Below are 18,098 nucleotides of genomic sequence, written 5' to 3'. Positions count from 1 at the left end.
TCTTTAAAATTTGGATTTGATTATGAAAATACTAAAATTCTATCTCATAGAGTTCATTTTAAGAGACTAAAATATCCTTTTAACATTAATTTTAAAAACACTAAAATACTCTTCAGTTTATTTTTAAATGATTAAAATACCCTTTAAGCATTACTTAAAAAAAAAAGCTAAATTATCCTTATAAGATCAACCAAGATTGATTGATTGGTTGGTTGTATTAGAAATTACAATAAACTTCAATTAAAAATATTAAAATATACCCTTTTAGATTTTTAGTTAATATTTAGAGAACTAAAATCATTTTTAGGATTAATCTTACAAAGATTAAAATATGCCTTTAGAATTAACGTTTTCAAATTGTATTAGAAATTGTAAATTTCAACTTTTAGGAAGACTAAAATACCTATAAATTTTATTTTAAGAGATTAAAATAATGTTATATATCGCCAAACGATGGATAGTTCACTCTTTGTTTCTTTTATATTTTTGTTGTCAATTATCAGTATGGGTGAAGGGTATGGTAAAGAGTGTCCAGGTGATGGTTGTATTTTGAAAAGAGAAAAGGAAAAAGAAAAGGGATGGTGATGATTGTTTATGAATTGGGATAAGTGATGAACATGGTAGGGGTAAATTTGAAAAAAAAAAGTTGATTGTCAAAAAAAAAATTTAAGTTTGAGATAGAATTAAAAGATAGAAATAAAATTAAAATTAAATTAAATATTGAAATATAGACACCAAAAAAGAACTAAAAGTATTTTTAAAAATTTAAAAAAATTTTATAGACAAAAGTGTATATTACACTTTTTTTTTCTATTTTTTGCCCACGGTATGTAAACCCCGATTAATTAGTAGATAATTAGTCAATAAATTAATTTTTAATAAGGAGGATTAGAAACGTGAATATTATATTAAATTAGGATAGAACTCATCGAAACAAGAATTTTGACATTAATTTCAAAGAAAACGGTCTAAAATTGGACCAAAAAGACCGAACCGGTTGAACCGGATCCGAACCGGGCTACCGGTCCAACCGGACCCACACTTTAAATGAGCCCACGTTCCTTTTCTTCTCCATTTTGGCTGCAGCAACGTGAAAGCTCCAGGGAGAGAAAACAATGCCAAAACCCTTGCGGCAAATTTCAATTCGCCGTAGCTCCTCCGTCCGAGTTCCGATCGCCGCACCGTTTGCGGCCACGCGTCCACCGCGTCGAGCTCTACGTTTCTACCGGAACAATTTTATAGGTAAGCCCTTAAATGTTCTCAGCCACTCTTTCCCCCAATTTTCAAAATATAGGAAGGAAAGTTGAATTTCTTTGATTTCTGATGTTTTAGGATCCAATTAGCTTGAGGAAAACATTCACTCTTGCTTATGTGAAGTTTGGGTAAGGTGAGGATACGATGATTCTATTTTAATTTCATTAAATTTGAGCTTTGAGTATTAAATTGGATATATGTGTGTTATAAATGTGTATTAGGTTGTGAATAAATAATTGGAGTTTGAAATTGTGAATACTGGAACTTGGAGGAAGCAGATTAGTTGAGGTTTTGAGGGCTGTGTTCTTTTAGGAAAATTGTCTTGGAATAATACTTGGGAATCGGCTAAGGTATGGTTTAGGTTTCTTGCATTTAATATATAATGTTCTGTGAAAACTTAGGCTAGACGACCATAGGATAAGTTGGAATGCAGGTGTATGTTTAATGTTTAGTAATTTGTCGATGAATATATTTGGTTGAAGTTTATTGGATAATTAGTTATTAATTTTGGATGGTAAATATTGTTATGTTAATTTGGAGAGAATTAGGGTTGAATGTTATTGTTGATGAATATGGTTGGTTTGGTGCTTGTTGATTAACTAATAATTTGGTGAAGTATTGATTTGAGGTATTTTGTGTTAGAAGCCGAGGATTAGTGAACTACGATCCTTAGTTGAATTTTGGCTGTTGGATTTGAATACTGTATGAGTATAATTGTTGATCTGAGGTAGATTTATTGTGGTGACTGTTATGATGATGAGGAAGGGTATGTTGAATTGAAAAGAATACAGGTTTGGACCCGAAAAGGGTGGCAAAGTCCGAGTTTTAGAGGAGATGGTGCTGAAATTTTATAAAAATTAGAGATTTTATTTATATGATTATTTAAAAAGATTTAGATTCAAAGGTTATATGGTTTGATTTAGAGTTATTAAGAAAATGAGCATATTTTAAGTTTGATTCATTTAGAAAAGAATGAATTATGTTTTGAATTCGAACTACTGATGGACGAAATGGGAGGTGTGATAATGAAGGATAAGGATTGAATATGATTGATGTATGATGATGAATGAGATACGATTGAGAATGATGTGGATGTTGATGAATTATAATTGAATTATTTATATGGCTTGAATAATTTAATGATCTGAGATACAAGGTTCCCTGGATTAAGTGTTGTGGCTTGCCACCACGTGTACTAGGTTGAAAACTCGATACTCTGTTGACCTTACGACGTAAGTGTGACCGGGCACTATATAAATTCCCGGGAATGTTACCCCCCATTGAGTAATATTGATTATTTGAGATAAAGCTATGCATAGACTCTTGGGGATGCACGTCGGGGGACGGTCTAAGGACAATTCAGACTTGTCGGGTTGGCTGGATAACCGACAGATGAGCCTCATCAGCCATAGGACAGGCATGCATCATATGCATATTACTTGAATTACTTGCTTGTGCTTTAATTGGGTGTGCCTACATGTACTTGCCATGCTAAATATGTATTTGTTACTTGCAGTATTTGTAACCTTTTTGTGCTTGCCTTTATCTTCCTATTTGTCTGTGAAATGCATGATGGAGTTGGAGGTATGGAGGAATGGCAGTATGGGACTTAGATTTAAGGTTAAGTTAAGTTAGGTTCAAATATTCTTAGAAAACCACCTCTTATGGCTTCTGTTTAATACTTTAAGCTCTATAATCTGAGTGTCGGTGTTCTAGGATTGCCTCTGGCATTCCCAGGACCTTATATATTATGTGTGTGGCACCTTTACCATACTGAGAACCTCCGGTTCTCATTCCATACTATGTTGTTGTTTTTCAGATGCAGGTCGAGAGGTATCTCGTTAGGCGTCTGGACTCTTGAAGCGGAGTGGTTATTGGGTTACTTTGTTATGCTATGATGTATATATATGTATATATGTACTTGGCTTTCTCTCTGCATAACTTGTTCTTTTTGATCCTCTTAGAGGTTTATGGAGAGATAGGATTGTGTATATGTACTTTTGGGTTTTGGATATGTATGTATATATGTGTAAATATTCTCCGACCAGACTTGACTTCGCAGGCTGAGTTAGGAGCTTGTTATTTTGTATCATTGGCACTCTATTCCTACTACTGTTATCTAATGTTTAGTAGTTATGATTTTTCTTAGCACGCAAGTTAACTCGTTCCTTGAGCGATGTGCTTTTATTTCGCGATTTTTATTTCCCCTATTTTTCAAGGCTCCTAACATATTATAATTCTTCTACTATTATACGTACTCATTTTATTTTAGAGGTCGTAATACCACACCACATCTGTTTTACGACTTAAGCGTAAAGCTTTGTGTGGTAGGGTGTTACACGGTATCTCCCAACCCGACAGGTCAAAGACTAATCCGTCGCGGATCTGAACTCTATTTAAAGATTTACCGCTGGTCAATGAGTTACTGCATGCACAAGGCAGAATTCGAATCACTCGACCAATTCAAGTTAGTTTTTAAACTGACACTTTAACCGTTATAAAATTGTGTAAAGTTTTTTAGTATTAGTAAATAAAATCCATACTTCTAATTAGAATGGATTTCGTTATGGAATCAACTTAGGATATAGCTAATTATAATCAATTAATTAAAAAAATATTAGTTACATAAAAAAATAAAACAACTCTTCATTATTTTTATTTTCTGAAATTTTAAAATTAAAAATAAAAAAATTAATTGAGTTAACTTATACTATAGTTATTAGTTCCTTAGAATTTTTTTATCATAAAAAATAATTTATCTTTCATTTGAGAAAAAATTAGATAAAATTTATCTATTACATATTGTAATATAATAACCAATAATTTGGAATGAGATAATATTTTTAAAGATTAATAATAAGTACGCATATATATATATATATATATATATATATATATATATATATATATAAGTAAATTAGAACCATTATTAAATTCTATGCAGGGATATATAATAAGGGGGAGAGAGAGATGGGAAGTGGTTCCAAATGATGAAATGGATATAGAGGCCTCGATCCACTGCTAATGACCTCCTAGTCAGCTTTAGTTTATCCATTCAAAATTGGATATTATATCCCAATATATCTAAGGAAAAGTCTAGGGGCCAACAATTTTATTGCATTTTGACCAACATGTAACCAACAAAGAAAGGTGAGTTATTGGATGAAATTCCACACTAATCTCACACCATCAAATCATCATTAATGGCTAGTTGATGGCTACCAATCACAAATGTTGCTACCCCTAACATTGCTCTATATCTAATATGCGTACCATTATTACCCTTTAAAAATATTCTCTCATTCCAAATTGTTGGTTATTATATTACAATATCTAATATGCATATTATGTCTATAAAAAGGATTGATAATAGGTAACATGTAAATTTTCTTTTTGGCACATTATTGATGACAATATTTTTAACTTAGAATCTGACGGATATTGTTACTCAAATTTCTCACCAGTAAAATTCTAATACAAATACATACTATGATAGTATTATGAGTATTTAACATACACAACACACTGCTGTTAATAACAAAAATAAACTTAATAATTGTCACTTTAAAAAGTAACGACACAGGTAGCGGTTAATTTCATTTTTTTTAAGTTATTTTGTCAAAAGAAAAATCTCAGATATCAATAGCAAAAGTAATTAAAAATAGCACATGTAGAAGCAGCTGATGTATGACTGTATGATTACCGAGCTCACCTTAATTACTGTGACACTGCACCAGAAGGGATAGTTAGTAAATCCCTTTGTGACAATATATGGATGCAAATTAATAAACCAACAACCTGAAACAAAGAAATATAATAATGCAACTCAATTAACAAGAAAGGAAGGTATTCTGATCCTAAAGTGACCAATATAATATGGATGTCATCAATATTATTCTATTCCATTTTCATTTTTCATAACAAAGAAATATCCCTTCTCATTCCTGTTTCTTGCAGAGAAATATAATTTCACGGATTTTTTCGGAGATTATTCATTTTAATAAACATATCTAAATTATAGTATAATTAAGATAAAAATAAATTTAATATTTTTAACTATATCATATCTAAACTATATATAGGACATACAATTCTTATTTCAATGTTCAAAAATATTTATTGTAAAAGATTTTAACTACTACAATTCTTATTAAGCTTAAGAATTCTTATTACGATTCAATTTGATGAGTAACTTACCAGTTGGCAAACGGAATACGAGCTGAGGAGGGTTGGTGAATTACTTTGTAATTTGTAATGTAACGGGAACCCCTACAAATTTATACTTGATTTCGCGTTACACTACTCAACTTCCTTTGCTTAAAATAAGTTGACTCCATCATTACACACTTACAAGTCTTATAGCTATCTATACAATATATAAAAGGTGGTCTTTCTTTAGTGTATATAACTATTTTACGTTTAAAATAAGTTGACAACTATTTTTTTTTTTTAAAGCTAGTAGATTATATTTTATTAATTATTAAAAAATAAAATAATTTATATTATTATATCTAAATATAATTATTAAAAAAATATTTTTATGAATATGTTCATTAAAATATATTCACTTTTTTTAGGACCTAAATTGAATCACACGTCCAAATTACAATATTAATAATAAGCAGTTGAATTTAAATCTAAAATAATTTATTTATAGAATGTGATATTATCACATGATAGATTGATTTTGTCATTTTATTTTAGTATAATTTCTCAAATTATATTTTATCTTTCTTATTTTATACAATGAAAACATTTATTAGAAGCACTAAAAATTAAATAGCAATATTTTTATGTATTTAATATATTAAAATTATAAAAAAATTTAATTTTCAATAAATTTTTTATTTCTTTCAAAAGTGTCTTTTAGGATATTAAGACGCTTGTTAATAAAATTTTTATTTTATTTTCATGATAATAGAAAAAAAGTTTTATAAAGATAATTTAGAAATAATATTATCATTACATAATGGCTATATCTATTTTCTTCATTTATTATATATTATTTTTTTTCTTGTATGAACATTAAAAGCTTTAATAGTTAATCCTTATAGAAATAAATTAAATTTATAGAATAAAAAATTAGAAATAAATTAAGTTAAAATCTCTACTCTCTTTCTTTCTTTTTTTTTTCTCTTTAATCCCCCACTACTAACATATTCATATCAGCTGCCAGCACACATTGGTTGACGTTCTTTATGGTTAATGAAAGATTGGAGACTTTGGAGTCTTACAGAAAAAAATAAAATATTGAACACATTGGTTGACGTTCTTTATGGTTAATGAAAGATTGGAGACTTTGGAGTCTTACAGAAAAAAATAAAATATTGAAAGTAGTGTGAAAGTGGTGAACAATTCATAATACAAAGTAGTGTGAAGACGGACCAATTTTCATTTATTTTTTATTTTTTATTTCTTTCTTTTGGAGAGGCAATTTTCAGTTTATAACAACTTTATGTTCATATGTTCCCACGTTACCTTCTAGTGTGGTTTCCAATAAGGGGTGTTCAAGACTCAGCACAGCTCGAATTTTAGAAATATTTTGTTGAGTTTGGGTTTTTATTTTTTATGCAGTTTTATTTTTTAGTTGGATTCAAATTTTGTTTTGGGTTACTCTTTTTAGTCTATCTGAAGTTAATTACTTTTTACAATAAAAAATATATATATTTAAATTAATTAATAATATTATATTATATTTTTATAATTTAATTAATATTTTTTATATTATACAATATTATTTTTGTTTTAAAATAATTTATTTTGATATAAATATAATATAATATTTGTTAAATTTATTTTTTAAAAGAATAATTTTATTATTTTAATATATAAAATTTATAAATCTATATATATTAATGTTTTATTGATCGACTTGGTTTAACCCAATTTATTTTCAAGTCACTTCACATTGGATTAAAGTAGATAAATCCAATACGAGTCTTTTTAAAATCGAGTCTAAATCTATTTAAATTTGGTCCGATCTGTCTCATAAATACTTCTAGTTCCCAATAAAAATTGTACATGAGTCAGGATCAGTTTAATTTAATTAAATTCGAACTAGATTTTAATATTTCATATCATTAAAAATAAAAATGAAAAAACATGAGTATTTACTTAATTTTAAATTAAAATAGTAAGATTTATAATATAATTAAAGTTAAGATTTATAATATAATTAAATAATGGAAAAAAAGTTGAATTTATGATTTTTTTAACTTTTTTTTGTTTTTATTTTTTATTGAAATAAGAACTTAGTGTTTTGGTTTGTAGGAAAGTGAATCTTCCTTCACTTGATGGCAACCATTTCCATGGATTATGAATGAGTGATATGATATGAACATGGCTTTGGATCATTAATTGGGTCTTATGCTTGTTTTTTATTCCGATGAGAAGTGTTAGTTTGATCAACTATAATTTTGAACTAGGAGAAAGTGCTTATGGATCTTAAGTTTGTTATTGAATCAGTTTTGATTTCTATACAATTCTGTACAATTAACAAACTAATCACACACTTAATTAAATTTTTAATCCAATAATAATATTTGATCATCATCAATTAATTATTATTAGTTTTTTAAATTTAATGTTAAAGTTATAAATTTAATAGTTATTATTTTGACTAAAAAAATTTAATATAGATTTAATATGTGTGAAATTAAAAAATATTATATTTTTGTGATTTTTCAAAATTATGGAAATTGTTTTAAAAAGAAAATATGATCTGATTTATTGTTAAAGACATTGTTTTACACTTTAAAAAAAATTAAAAAGTCTAAATTTTTATTTATCCCTCGTATACAGAAAAATATCCTACTCTGCTATCTCCTGATTTTATTTCACCAAGTGTGCAGTCATAGCAAAATTAATTTGCGTGATTATTTCATAACTTATCAATTTACCAATCTATTTTAACTTACACAATTTATATATCAATTTCTGTATGTACCTCAGAATTCTCTTCATAGTCCTCTAATAACCCTTTACTGGATATAATATGAATATGTTTGTCAACCCGACTGATTGAGTAATTATTAATATCAAGTTTATTAGAAATTTTGGGATATATAAAGCTTTTTATTGCTGATACATATAGTACTTAATGTTGTGAAATAAAAGATATATACAATAAAGATGTATAAATAGAAGACTCTAGTATTAAAATAATTAGTTCAATAATAATTTATATATATATATATAATAATATTATATGTTGTAATGTGTATATATATACAAAGATAGAAAGAAGTATTAAAAATAAAGAGAGAGAGAATTGCATATGTTTATTGTTATTATCTCAATATAATAAAGATGATTAATATTGCTACTAATATTATATGTAAAGAGTAATAGAAAAGAGAATTTAGGATACTAATAAAATAAAAGAAGAGAAAGAATTGTAGTAGAAATATGATGGTTTTAGTGGCTAAGAGAAGGGGGGTTGAATCTTAGCCCCTTTTTAAAGACTGGCACTTGCTGATCTTCACAAGAGACTTTTCTGTTTTTGCTCGTCACTGGACACGAGCAACTCAGTTTTGTCTCGTCCCTTGTCACGAGACTTTTTGTTTTGTCTCGTCACTTGACACGAGAAAATTCTGGCTTTTGCTCCTGGATAGTAGAAAACAGAAATGGAGTAGAAGGAGAAGAAGATTGCACCAAGATATATCCTGGTTCGGCTGCTAAGTGCAGTGCAGCCTACATCCAGTCTCCATCACAAACATGATGGAATTTCACTATAATCAATCTGTTACAACTTGTAAAGTGCTAACCCAACTTACAAGGGGATTCCCACAGAATCATGATACACAACAAAGATGTACAAAGGAACTCTAAGACATCAATGGCTTTTCTTTTAATTTTGCACTCTCTGCCTTTTTCCGCTCTATGGCTTTTTCATTACAAACCTCACTTGTTTGCCTTTTACCATGAGACTCAAGACATGACAAAATTAAACAGAAAAATACTAAACAGAATACATTGAAGGAGAAGAGAAATCTGTTAGCTCAGGTAGCTCTGAGAACTCTGTGCCTTGCACTCTCAAATTTTCTCCTTACTTCAAACAGTGGTTGTTCCCCCTTTTTAAACAAGAGGAAAGCCTCCACACTTGAAGCCAAAACCGAACCAACTTTCTTCCTCCTTCAACAAACACAAAACCGGTTCGGCCACTCAGAGAGAGAAGAGATAACCATGCATTAACCAACATGCAATTACCTCTAGTCCTTCCTTGATCATCAACCTTCATCAATCCGGGCTCTCCATCCTTGGCTTCCTCTCCAAGATGGATTTCTGGCCCTTGATGCCTCATGATGATGATGACTTCATCTGCTTCAATCCCTGCCTTCAACCATCACTTCGCCACTCTAGCTACTCCCTGTGGTGGTTGAGCAGAATCAAAGACAAGCCATGCTTCAAGAATCTCCTCTAGCTGGCCGAATCTTCTTCTTCCATTTTTGAGCATGAAAGGCTCAAGATAGCTTCACCAAAACTAACCACATTTGGTAAGCATCTTAGCCACAGCTCATCTTTCTTTTGGTATGTTTTCTTGCCATCAATAGCTTGGTGGTCTTGATGCATGCTACTCTTTCCTTTTCTTCGTTGAAGAGCACGGCATCCATGGTTTACTGGACAAGGACCAAAGAGAAAAGAAGAAAGAGATGAGAGAGAGAGTGAAAAGAATCTGAGGAAAAGAAAAGCAATGTAGTGGTTAAACACATTAATTTGAAATAGCTTGCTTTTACTTCCCTAACATAGAGTGGCGTGTTTGACATAATAGCCATCAATCACTTCAGCTGAATTTTTCTCTCTCATGTTCCCCATGCATTAATTAACAATGTAATAGATTTTGAAATCCATCACATGGTTAACACCTTGGTTCCGTTGGAAGCACTTGGCTTTCATTTTTCTTTTTGTTTCGGACCAAGAATGGAAACATTCATCATTTGTGAGACTTGGGCTTGTAGTGTTGAAATTAAAAGCTGGCCCAATTAGTAAGCATTTGCTTTCCTGATAAGTTGTGTAGCGGATCAAGCATAGGAAGCAAACAAGAAAGCATTTGTTTGGGCTTGCAATATTAACATTTATTCTGGCCCAATTATAACTAGCTTTTAAACACAAAGCTGAATTAATAATGCAACAGTTGGGCTTTGTTAATTTTCTTTTGTTTCGGCCCAACAAAAATCTGTACAACAAAATTATTTTAATCAGCACATTAATCAAAATTAGCTTAATAATTTTGCTGTTAATAATGTTTGATCATCATCAATTTGGTTTAGAGTTTTCCAAACACATCAATCTCCCCCTTGATGACAAACATTATTAAAATTGAAATGGAAAGAAATTTAAAGATTGAGTAAGAAATACTCCCTTTGATTTTGAATTTCTCCCCCTTTCAAAATGTCACATGGCTCCCCCTTAATATATGCTATTTTACCAAGGGAAGCATAAACCTGTAACATTTAAAATCAAGCTTCAAGTAACAATGTTATTTAGCAAATTTTATAATGCTAAATGCTTGATTTATGAGCAGTTTTAATTGATAATCAAAACTCATTTGATATCATAACTGATTTACTGCTCAAACTACAACACAAAGCTATCCAAAAAAAAATTTTCAAACATTTTCCTGCTTTTAGAATATCAAAGCAAAACAATATGATGAAAAAAATGAAGAAACAAAACAAGGCAGTTTTGATATGTTACACAATTAAAGGAACTGCCAAAAATAAAATTTTTAAACCAACAAGTTTATCAATGATGAATCAATCAGCCAGGCATCAAAATAAATCAAACATTATAAACCAAATGCCAAATAAACTAATCATGATAAACTACAACATGCAGTTCAAGCAGCAATGATCATATGCAATCAACATGCATTCTTTAAACAAGGGTAATCATGAATTTTCAAAATTGAAAATTTCAACCCCTGTTTTTCCAACCCCTGTTTCGTTCCAATTTCAATTTTGGAACCTAAATTTCCTCCCCCTTTTGTCATCAAAGGGGCACCTACAGAAATCACAATTAACATAACAAAATATTAAAGATAAAGTAGCAGAAATGTATCAAAGCATCCTAGGGAGTATCCTAAAGCAGTGAGTATCAAGTCATGCTTATACAAAAAAGATTGAGCCTAATGGAGCCAATATCAAACAAAAAAAAATCACTAATCATCAGAGAATTGCATGTCCTCTTCTTCCGCGCCCCCTTCACTCTCTTCTCCTAAATCCTTGTGAAGATGTTCCAGCATCAAGTTGACCCTTTCTTTGCAGTTTTTCCAAGCTTTCTCATTCTCATAAGCCTGCTTCCGGGCTTCTTTATGAGACCGAAACATCATGTCAGCCATGTTTGAGAATTCTCCCAAGATCTGTTGAAAGGACCTGATGGTTTTGGAAGATTCTGGCCTTCCCTCATGCTCACTGTCCGATTTTCTCCCTTTGGTTTCTTTAGTCACTCCTCCACCTCGGATTGTAGACACATCGTTTTCTACCTTCTCATTCAACAAATCAACTTTAAAGTACTCAAATATTCCAGTTAAAAACATACCATAAGGCAGGTTAGCCTTTCTGGTGCTTCTAACAGAATCCCACATGTGTCTAATCATAATATAACCAAAAGAGATAGGAGTAGAAGTAACCAAAGCAAACAATATGAGACAGTCAGAAAATGTTACTCGGTTATGTGAGCCGCTTTGGGGTGTCAGAATATGAGTGATAATCCTGTGAAGCAAGGAGTTGATCGGTCCAAGGGATTTGTGGGTTGGAATGGTGCCATGCAATCCAGAGAGATTCTTGCAAATGTGTTGGAGAACAGTATTGTGTGAAACACCAACTTGTGTGTCCCATTTTTCCGCCATATATGCACGCGGACCTTCATCCTTGAAGCTCAGGGCCGCTCCAATTGTCTCAGCATCAAGGGCTATTTGAACCCGTTTGACATAGGAATGAAGAGTTCCATCAATGAGTCGCATATTAGCATAAAATTCTCGAACAAGACCTGGGTACACTGGCTTTTTGATAAGGAGCAGAGGTTTCCAGTTGAGAAGTTCAAACAGAGAGGGAATGTTGGTGTTCTTGAGATTGTCGAGACTAACAAGATATGTAGTGCACAAGTGACGTTTCTCCACGACCTCTTTGTGAAACTCATAAGAGGTACATGAGTTGAATCTGCTTGGATCAAAGTGAGAGTGAGACTTGACATACTTGTCTCGGAATTCCATGGATTCCAAGTTCTGAGGTTCGGTTGTGTCATTTAGTGCAAACCCTTGATTTTTCTTTGAGCTTTTTCCGGGGGTAGTCTTCTTCGGTGATGATGGAGGAGGTGAAGGAGTAGGAGAAGTGTGAGATTCTTGCTCTTCTTCTTCAACTGCGGGTTGTTTGTTCTTTCCTCGGCCTGAGCTTTTGTGAGCAATCACCTTCTTTCTCATGGTGGTTGTTTGTTTGGATGGTGGTGAAGGAGAAGATGATGAGGTTGAATGAATGTGGATATGAGTGTGGGTTTGAGGTGTTGATGGTTTCCGAGATAGAAGAATTCTCTCACTCTTTCTTGGCGCGGTTTTCTTTTTCATAGTAATGGAGAAATGAGAATATGAAAGGGTGTGGTTGATAACCGAGTGGAGTGGGAGAGAAGCAAGGTGGGTGACGCATTAAATGTGGCTTGGAGAGAGAGAGTGATGGAAATAATGATCATTAGTGGGCGGTTAATGACCATTATGGGCGGTTATTGCCCAAAAAGATGATTTCCCTTTTAACTTTTGAAATCAAAAACTGAAAAGTGGTTACCTTAAATCAAGGGATTAGATGGAGAGAAGGATTTGATTTGACAATAACCACTTCCAAGAAGATATTATGACACAAAAAGGAAGATTCTTAAGTACATAGAGAGATAACTAACAAAACTGTTAGGGTAGGGTTATGGAAATTTGGTGGGGCCCATTAAATTTGAATTCAGCGTTCCCTCCCCCTAGACCACAGCTCTTCCATTGTGCCATTTATTTTTATCTCGTCCAAACCTACGAGCAAAACTGAACAGAGTCACAAATTCACAGATTTTCAATGAAATTCAAATCAAACATTCCCAAACTTTTTCTCAATGAACAGAATCTGTCTTCACAGAGAGGTTTTGTAAAAAAATCAGCAATTTGGTCTTCAGATTTTACAAATTGAATATCAATAGTACCCTTTTGCACATGTTCCCTAATGAAATGATATTTTATCTCAATGTGCTTAGTTCTTGAGTGCAGAACAGGATTTTTGAAATGTTTATAGCACTCATATTATCACAAAATAAGGGTATACTATTGATTTTTAATTTGTAATCTTCCAATTGTGTTTTTAACCAAATTAATTGTGAGCAACAAGCAGATGCGAAAACATATTCGGCTTCAGCAGTGGATAGAGCCACTGTGGCTTGTTTCTTGCTTGACCACATGTTGAGTGAGCTTCCAAGGAAGCAACACATGCCGGAGGTGCTCCTCCTATCCACCCGGTCTCCCGCATAATCTGCATCACAAAACCCTACTGCACAAAAGTCATCAGATTTAGGATACCATAATCCATAATTACAAGTTCCCTTAATATATCTAATGATGCGTTTAACAGCCGTAAGGTGGGACTCTTTTGGATGTGATTGAAACCTTGAACATACACCCACACTTTGGACTATATCCGGTCTAGAGGAGGTAAGGTACATGAGTGAACCTATCATTCCTCTATACCTTGTTTCATCCACATCTTGGCCATCATCATCCTTTTCAAGTTTAGTATTGGGATGCATCGGAGTGCCCATTAATTTGGAATTTTCTAGGCCAAACTTTTTGATAAGTTCTTTTGCATACTTTCCTTGGTGAATAAAAGTACCACTAGGAGTTTGCTTAATTTGGAGGCCAAGAAAGAAGGTAAGCTCTCCCATTAAACTCATCTCAAACTCACTAGTCATGAGTTTTCCAAACTCTTCACACAAGGAAACATTGGCCGAACCAAATACAATGTCATCAACATAAACTTGAACAAGAAGAATATCATCATTAGATGCTTTAATGAATAAGGTAGTGTCGGTGGTTCCCCTTTGAAAATGATTTTCCAACAAGAAGGCACTAAGCCTTTCATACCAAGCTCTTGGAGCTTGTCTAAGACCATAAAGAGCCTTAGTTAATTTAAAAACATGATTTGGAAATTCTTTATGTTCAAAACCGGGGGGTTGAGCCACATACACTTCCCTATCAATAAAACCATTAAGGAAAGCACACTTAACATCCATTTGAAACATTTTGAAACCCTTATGGGCAGCATAGGCAAGAAGCAACCTAATTGCTTCCATTCTAGCTACCGGAGCAAAAGACTCATCAAAATCAATACCTTCTTCTTGATCGTAACCTTGGGCCACTAATCTAGCCTTGTTACGAAAAACTTGTCCATCCTCACCAAGTTTATTTTTAAAAACCCACTTAGTACCCGTTACCTTCTTACCATCCGGATGAGGTACCAATGTCCAAACCTTATTCTTATCAAATTGAGCAAGCTTCTCTTGCATTGCTTTGACCTATGATGGATCCTCAAGAGCTTGTTTGACATTGTTGGGCTCTATTTGTGACAAGAGGGCAAGATTGCTAGGTTCGGTTGGCCTTTTGGTGGATGATCTTGTTGTTATTCCTTGAGAGGGATCCCCAATGATGAATTCATGAGGATAACCCTTCATAGACTTCCATTCTCTAGGCTTTCGGACAGGTGTTGAGCTTTGATGAACTTCTGGTGGTCTCACTGTTTCAGTTTCTCGTCCCTGCTCAGGAGACAAATCGGGAGTTTCTCCTTCAATCTGACGAGACAAAACTGGACTGGCAGATTCTTCATTCTGGACAGTTTTGGGATTTTCTTTGCTTGTTCCAACTCCTTCTCCATCTGAATCATTATCTATCACAGTATTGGGAATTAAGTTAGAATCATAAAAAGTAACATGTATGGATTCCTCTATTGTCCTATGTTCCTTGAGATAAATTCTATAAGCCTTGCTTGTGGTGGAATATCCAACAAACATTCCTTCATAGGATTTTGGATCAAATTTTCCAAGATTTTCTTTATTATTGAGTACAAAGCATTTGCATCCAAAAACATGAAAGTACTTAAAATTTGGAGGGGTTCCTTTCCATAGCTCATAAGGAGTTTTCTTTAACCCTTTCCTAATGATTGTTCTATTCAAAATATAACATGCTGTGTTCACAGCTTCAGCCCACAAAAATTTAGGAATTTCATTCTCACATAGCATGGCCCTAGTCATTTCTTGAAGGCTTCGATTCCTTCTTTCAACCACCCCATTTTGTTGGGGTGTTCTAGGACATGAGAAATTGTGAGAAATCCCTAAGTCATCACAGAATTTTTCAAAATCTTGATTTTCAAATTCTCTTCCATGATCACTTCTCAAATGGGCAATTTTCAAATCTTTTTCATTTTGAATTTTCTTACAAAGGGTGGAAAAAGCATAAAATGCATCATTCTTATGAGCAAGGAAAAGTACCCAACCAAATCTAGAGTAATCATCAACTACAACAAGACCATAATGTTTACCTCCCAAACTTTGAGTTCTAGTAGGACCAAAAAGATCAATATGTAACATTTCCAATGGCCTTTTGGTTGAGATTCCATCTTTTAATTTAAAAGATGATTTTACTTGTTTGCCCAATTGGCAAGCTTCACAAGTAAGATCCTTATCAAACTTGATGTTAGGAATTCCTCTAACCAAATTCCTTTTGACTAGCTTAGAAATTTGGTACATGCTAGCATGTCCCAACTTTCTATGCCAAAGCCATTTTTCAGATTCAAGAGAGGTGAAACATGTTACATTTTGTTCCTTTAAATCCTCAAGAGTTAATCCATACACATTATTGCATCTTTTAGCTTCAAATAAAACATCCCCAGTTTTCTCACAAACAACCAAACAAACAAACTTCTTAAAGATAACATCAAAACCTAAATCACACAATTGACTAACACTAAGTAAGTTATGTTTCAAACCATTTACAAGAAGCACATCATTTATACAAGAAGAAAAGTTTTTACCAACTTTCCCAACAGCCACTATTTTTCCTTTTGCATCATCACCAAAGGTAACAAGTCCTCCATCATATTCATCGAGCTTTATGAAGAAGGTTGTCTTTCCGGTCATATGCCTAGAGCATCCGCTATCCATGTACCACATACTTTCCCTTTTCTTGGACGCTAGGCAGACCTACAAAATAAACTCAAGTGACCTTAGGTATCCAAATTTTCTTGGATCCTTTCACGTTAAACCATCTCTTATGTCCCAAATCATTGTAATCAAAGACAACTTTGTAAACTTTGTCACCAATCATTCTTTCACCAAAGAAGCATTGAACTGGAAAGTGACCACTTCGGTTGCACATTCTACAAAATCTTGGAGTTGTAGCTTTGTTAAAGTGAGTTGGGTCTTGATATGTTACATCATTGAAGATGAGGCAATATTTTCAAAATGTGATTTTTCAGATTTATAAAAACCCAACCCAGCTTTATCATAAAGAGGTTTTTGACTTGCCAAAATTTGGTTCAAATTTTCAGAACTTTGGGTGAACTTGGCTAAGTCATCTTTAAGTCTTCTAACCTCTTTGTGCAACTCTTCATTTTGCTTAAAACAGTTCACATATGCAAGAATAGAATGATCACTTTCACAGCTTCTAACTTGGGCTTTTAACAGCTTGTTTTCTTCCACAAGATCACAAGCAGTTTCGGCCTCTCTTAGTTTTTCTTTGAGGAAATCATTTTCAGCTTTAAGAATGAAATTTTGCTGTTCAAGATCTTGATTTTCAGTTAGAAAACATCTTATTTTTTCAGAAAGGTGGTCTATCATGAGATGAAGGTCTTCAGTGTTAGAGTTTTGAAATGATACCTGATCTATCTCATTTGCCATGAGACAGTGCTGTGATTTAGTCTCAGACTCTTCATCATCATCATCTGATTCATTTTCCAAATCTTTCCATGTGGCCATCAGTCCCTTCTTCTTCACCCTTTTTGGCTTCTCTTCTTTTTTCAACTTGGGACAATCAGATTTGAAGTGACCCATTTTTTTGCAATTGAAACAGGTTACTTTGCTAAGATCTTTCTTTGTCCTCCTGGAGCCGCTGCCTTTGCTTTTGAGCTTTGCCATTTTCCTGAATTTTTTTGCAAACAACACAAACTCATTTTCAGAAGAGTTATCACTGGATTCATTATCCAAAGGGTTAGTCACAGAAGAGAAAGCAATTCCTTTCTTTTTTGAATCTTTTTTCAAATAGGAGTTTTCAAAGGCAAGTAAGTTTCCTCTCAAATCATCAAGTGTCATAGAATCTAAGTTACTACTCTCTGAAATAATTAAGGCTTTTGTTTCCCACTCTTTTGTGAGACATCTCAACACTCTTCTCACTAGCACAGATTCTGAATGTGTGATTCCAAGAGCATCTAAGCCAACAGTGATGGCATTGAACCGTTCGAACAGTTCATTGATGGACTCTCCTTCTTTCATTGTAAACATTTCATATTCCCTGTTCAACATATCTGTCCGAGTCTTCTTTACAATGGTAGTTCCTTCATGAGTGATTTGCAACTTGTCCCAGATTTCCTTTGCCGTTGTGCACCGTGATACTCGTCGGTACTCCTCAAAGCTGATAGCACAGTTGAGCAGATTGGTTGCCTTGGCATTCAACTCCACCGTCTTTCTATCTTCTTCGGTCCAGCTTGCTTCAGGTTTAAGAGAGACTACTCCTTGATCACTTGTTGTAGTTGGAAATTTAGGACCCTCCAAGATGATCTTCCAAAGTCTGTAATCCACGGCTTGTACAAATATCTTCATCCTCTCCTTCCAATAGG

General features: G+C 32.9%; 1 protein-coding gene and 1 long non-coding RNA gene across 6 annotated transcripts in view; one reads left to right on the top strand and one right to left on the bottom strand.

Annotated features, from left to right (window-relative positions):
- LOC130961235 (UPF0481 protein At3g47200-like) overlaps nt 1–5,531 on the bottom strand; it is a 56,214-nt gene extending 50,683 nt beyond the window's left edge. For all 5 annotated transcript variants that reach the window (XR_009079443.1, XR_009079442.1, XR_009079441.1 and 2 more), the window contains exons 1-2: nt 5,452–5,531; nt 4,967–5,052 (exon numbers count right to left, since the gene is read on the bottom strand). The gene's annotated coding sequence lies outside the window, so the exon portion shown is untranslated. The remainder of the gene's footprint in view (nt 1–4,966; nt 5,053–5,451) is intronic.
- On the top strand, nt 1,084–3,441 carry LOC130961237 (uncharacterized). Its single transcript, XR_009079445.1, has 4 exons — nt 1,084–1,242; nt 1,333–1,387; nt 1,476–1,604; nt 3,074–3,441. It is a non-coding gene; the product is annotated as an uncharacterized LOC130961237 (long non-coding RNA).
- Nucleotides 5,532–18,098: the final 12,567 nt, after the last annotated feature.

Source organism: Arachis stenosperma, chromosome 2 (genome assembly GCF_014773155.1).
Source record: "Arachis stenosperma cultivar V10309 chromosome 2, arast.V10309.gnm1.PFL2, whole genome shotgun sequence".
Taxonomy (NCBI): domain Eukaryota; kingdom Viridiplantae; phylum Streptophyta; class Magnoliopsida; order Fabales; family Fabaceae; genus Arachis; species Arachis stenosperma.
The sequence above is the reverse complement of the archived record's forward strand: the minus strand, read 5'-3'. Positions and strand labels throughout refer to the sequence as shown.